Raw genomic sequence first — 5,392 nt, 5'->3', positions numbered from 1 at the left:
GAAAGTACATAGTATATCAAAATGGTGAAAAGCACTAAAGAGAAAAGGGGAGCAGAAAAGGGACCTGGAAGTGTTGGAATGGCAGGGAGGGGACAACAAAGTTAGCTTTTGTGGCCAAGCATGGCCTCCCTGAAAAGGTGGTTTTTGAGTAAAGACCTAAAGGAGGTGAGGTTCGATTATGAAAACCTTTCATTGATTTTTCTCAGTAGCCGCTACCAACTGCACGCTACCAACTTCACTCTGGGGAAGCTCCTTCCCTGCTGGGCAGTGGGCTCTGTTCAAGGTTCCCTAACTTAACAGCCCCTTTTGCTTCTTACAACAGTCGTGTTTAGTTGTTAAGACTCCATCCTAGTCCGTTTTAAATTCCAATCTCGTGTTCAATTCAAAGCTCTCCCTTCCCTTCTTCTGCCCAGCACAGGCTAGACTTAGGGAAGGCGGGAGAGAGGACTGGGGTCTGCTCTCACACAAGCTGCCCTCTCGTGGTGGAGTGGGGCGTGGGATGGGTAAGCTGACTCCTCACTTGGTTCCTGTGGGTGTCATGCCATCCCCGTGTCAATCCTCACGGCTTCTCTGGCTCCTTGTCTGTAGATTCCGAGGGGACCAGAGGAGTCCCCCGTAGACTGAGGAGGGCCCAGTCCCAAACAGCCCCTCCTAGCACCGGGGATCTTCTGCAGTCTCACCAGACCCCCAGGTCTGCCCATTCCTGTGATGCACCCATCTCTGGCCAGGAACACTCAGCTGCCCCCCAAACGTCCCCACATCACACTCCCAAGACCCTCTTATAGCCCTCCACAGTCAAATCCCCAAACCTGCCCTTGCCCTGGGGGAGGCTGGCACTCCCAGAACGCTGCCTTCTTTCAGCCTTTCTGGAGTCTGCAGTAACCGCTCATATTCTGTCACCTCCTGGGGCAGGGAAAGACCTCAGCCACCTCCTTACAACACCTGCTGCCGTGGTGGCCTCAGCAAGTCCGGAAAGTTATAAGACAGCCTTGGCCGGAGACTCCCAGGAAAGACAGGGTGCCCCTAACCTCGGCAGCCCAAGGCCCTGGTCAGCGGCTCATCCCCATTTCTTCCCACCCCTGATTCCCTTTGGCAGCAGGAGAGTTCTTGAGTCCCATCCCAGCCCCACATCTAAGCTCCGTCAGCCCCCACCCTTCCCACCTGCAAACAGAAACCCTGTGATCCCCTCTTGGTCAGGTGGCACTGTCTGCCCTCCCAGGGAAGAGGCCTGCACACACCCCAGATAATGGCTCAGGCACCGTGTAGCAGAGAATGAGAAGTCCCAGTACCCCAGGTATAGCCTAGAGCAGCGCTATACAAAGTGTGGTCCACTGTTTCCCGTCCTTCAACATGGGGCACTGGGGTATGTGGATGAACAAGACAGGCCCCAGGCCCTAAGAAACACCCAGTCTGGACAGGGAGAGAGATGAGGAAATCCACTACCACAGCTGAGTGGAATGAGCACCGTGTAAATGCACGAGGAGCTTTATCTGATGGAGGAGTGGCGGTAGGAGCTTACACTCATGATCCCAACTTTGCAGGGGGGTGATCAGAATTGTACTATAGACAGATTTGAACATTATTTCACACGTTTTCCTATGAAAATGATTGATGCACACATATAGATATGCACACATATATTGATGTGCACAAATATTTGTTAGTTATAACACAGAAGCAATTTCTTTAACATGCTTTTCTTTGTTTCTATCAGTTAACCAGTTTAATTTGGTAGAAAGCATACCATGCTAATCATAAAGAAATAATAATTAAAATAATCAGGATCCTGCCCTGTATGACCTTGAATGAGTCACATAACTTCTCTGAGCCTCAGTTTCCTTGTATATAAAATGGAGTTACTTATATAGGACTTAACTTTACATGTTACTATAATTAGAGAGTGTATGCAAATTACATAGCACAGTGCCCAGCACATAACAGGCGTCCAACATGTGGAGGCTAATACTAGAAGTCCCTGGGTGGTGCAAACAGTTAAGCGCTCAACTACTAACCAGAAAGTTGGTGATTTGAACTCATCCAGAGGCACCTTGGAAGAAAGGCCTGGTGATCTGCTGCTGAAAGGACACAGCCTTGAAAACTCTATGGAGAGCAGCTCTACCCTGCAACATAAGAGAATCTACTTGACAGCTACTGGTTTGAGTTTGTTTTAACAGTATTTATCAGGAGTCCCTGGGTGGTGCAAATGGTTAACTCGCTAGGTTGCTAACCAAAAGACTGGAGGTTCAAGTCCACTCAGAGGTGCCGCAGAAGAAAGCCCTGATGATCTACTTCCGAAAAATTCAGCCATTGAAAACCCTATGGAGTACTGTTTTACTCTGACATACATGGGGTCACCACAAGTCAGAATCAACTCGACAGCAACTGGTGGTAATAGCCTTTGTTAGCATCACCGTGTAATCGGGTTATAAGTTATGCCCAGCCTTTTCCAGCAGAGTCCATTGCTCCCCACCCAACCTGGGCCCAAGTAGGTAGGAAGGGTGTGGGGCCAGAGGGGTCTCTGTGACAAATTCAGAGGGAAAAATTCCGCCTTGTCAGTTGGCCCCAAGCAGAAATAAAGTGGCCTCCCTTCAACCTCACCAACCTGCAGCCCCAGTCACTGTCTCCTTTTGGGAATTAGTAGGGTGTGGGAGCGTGGGGCGCGGAGAGGGGTGAGGTGGCTCATCCTAAACAGATCTCCCTGACCTGCAGTTCTGCAAGCGCAGCACACACTCAGCCCCCTGAGGATTGCACCACCACTCCTGCCCGCCCGCCCTCCACTTTCCTGAAGAGCAGCCTGCCCCACCCCGGCCTGACTCAATGGGCAACCTGCTCTGGGAGGGGGGTGTGCTGAGGTGTGGCTAGTGTGACAGCTGAGTACAGGCCATGGGGTGGGGCTGCCCCCAGGGCCTGGCTGCTTCACACAGTGTGGAAACAGTTTTCTCCTGAGTCTTTAGTGGAGAGCAATTTAAATTCCTACAGAAGTTGGGGTGGGGGCTGAGAACAAGGAATGAGCAGTGGGTGGGGCTGAAACTCAGTAACAGTGCCAGGGAGGGAGGGCTGGGACCGGCACCCAGACCTGGTTTCTGTGAATCACAAGCGCAGGGTGAAAGGGCCTCTGGTCGGGGGTGAGGGAGGGATTTTGAGGCAGCACTGGGAGCATTGCCAGAGAAGCCACAGGAGCTGAGGAGGGTCCTGAAGGCTTCTTGGGGAAACAGGGACTTGAGGCCCTGAGGAATGGGGAAAAGTTCAGAGTCTGAGAGGCAAGGAAGGGCATTGGGGGATAGGGAAGAGCATTGCAAGGTGGGAGAGCATGGGGCATTTGAGGGAAACAAAAATAGCTCCATCTGGCTGGAGTGGAAGATTGGAGGTAGGCTGAGGAGGGCCGTAAAGCAGCCCACCATCGCCAACAGCAGCCATCAGCCCTGCGGGCATCAGGCCCCGGACTGTTCGCCCTGGACTCACTCACGCTCTCTGCAGAGGCCAGGGGTGACCGAATGACAGGGCAATGACAGGTGTTTCCATGGTCCATCTGGTCCCCCAGGTTACCCCTGAGGAGGAGAAGGTATGCCTGAGGGTGCTCTCCCCCTGGGCAAAGCCCCCCTCAACACCCACCTCTGCTGCTCCTTCCAGAGGCCACCTCCGGGCTGGGCTCCTTGTGCTGGACAAGCACATCTGCTCATCTCAGGCCCCAGGGCTTCCTGTAGGCTGACAGACACAGGGCAGAGAGGCTACTGGGAGGGGGCTGCCATTTCCCTGGCTGGGCAGGAGGCAGAAAGGAACAGAGAGAGCTGAGCCCCTGGACTGATGCCCTACCCCCTGGGGCCCACTCCAGTCAGCTTCCGAGAGGCTCCTATTCTGGCCCAGGCACTGCAGTTTGGGGAGATTTGGGGTGCTCCTCAATCTACAAGGTCCATGCGCTGGGAAAAGCCCTGGCTCTGGAGCCACGTAGACCTGGGTTCAAATCCCAGAGTTGCCACTGACTAACTGAATGGCCCTGAATGGCATGCTGCTTTAAACTCTCTGAACCTCAGTTTCTTCATCTGCAACACGGGCGTGTGCCTGGGGATAGCAGGTGGCTGGCAAGAGAGAACATGTGTGAAGAACCCAGCATGGCCCCTGTCATGGCGGCATAGAGGGATGAGCACATGAGGGGCTGGCTGTGCAGGAGGAGAAAGGGTGGGTTTTCCTTCGTCAGCAGCAATTTCCCCTCACTATCACACTCAGTCTTCCTCCTGGCAGAGCTGACAAGAAAGGGCAGGCACTGCCCGTGGCCACACTGTGGGAACATGGAGTCTAGCCTGGTTTCCCGGCTCCTCCAGCTTGTCTCCCATCCCTAAGTTAGGCCAATCTGAGAGCCTGGCCCTGGGGCCTGCCCCCAGCCCTGTCACTTGAAGAGAGCCAGCCCTGCCCCCCTTCAGGGCAGGTGCCTATGGAAGCTCAGGCCCAGCCTCATCCTTCCCAGCAACCAAGCTTCGGTATCAGGGGAGGAACCTAAGATCAAGTTCTGCTACCTCTGTCCAGGCGGTGGCACCTACCTGGGCAACCCACCTGAGGGGCAGCCGCTACAGTCGGCTCTTGACTTCCCATTGGGAGAAGGTCTGGCCCTGGAACCCAGAGGGGAGAGAGGCCTCTGGGGCTCCATAAAACCCGACATTCAAGGAGGGGCAGCCCAGACCCAGTACTGGGAACTCAGCTTCCCCAGAACTGGAGGCCTTGACAGGGGGCAGTAACATAAAAATATCAATAACAAGGGCCAACATTTATCATGAAAGAACCCTGGTGATGCAGTGGTTAAAGCACTCGGCTGCTGACAAAAAGGTTGGTGGTTCAAAACTGTGGAAGAAAGATGTGGCAGTCTGCTTTCGTAAAGATTTACAGCCTTGGAAACCCTATGGGGCCGTTCTACTCTGCCCTACAGGGTTGCTATGAGCAGGAATCGACTCCACAGCAACGAGCTTGGTTTTTGGAGTTTTAACATTTATTATTATTTCAGGTATGCACCGGTGCCTCTGAGAGATCCGCAAGCCAAGGATTGCGCCCAAAGGGGGTGATGTGGGGACCACAAGAGGTGGAGGGGCAGCGCCTGGGTGTGTACAGGGGGCAGTGGGAGCTGAGGGGTCAGGGTGAGCACAGATTCCCTGGCTGCAGCCCCACTGAGTGGTCCAGGAGGCCCACGTCGGCTCTTGGTGCACCTTTAGGATTTGGTTCGGCAAGATGGAGAGACGGAATGAGCTCGGGAAGAGGTGGGTGCAACTCTCAGGGCCTTGTTGTTGATAGTGTTGTTGCTGTTGTTAGGTGCTGTAGAGTCAGTTCCGACTCATAGTGACCCTACAGGACAGAGTAGAACTGCCCCATAGGGTTTCCAAGGCTGTAATCTTTACAGAAGCAGACT

The sequence above is a fragment of the Trichechus manatus genome, unplaced genomic scaffold, assembly GCF_000243295.1.
Source record: "Trichechus manatus latirostris isolate Lorelei unplaced genomic scaffold, TriManLat1.0 scaffold00035, whole genome shotgun sequence".
Classification (NCBI taxonomy): Eukaryota; Metazoa; Chordata; class Mammalia; order Sirenia; family Trichechidae; genus Trichechus; species Trichechus manatus.
The sequence above is the reverse complement of the archived record's forward strand: the minus strand, read 5'-3'. Positions refer to the sequence as shown.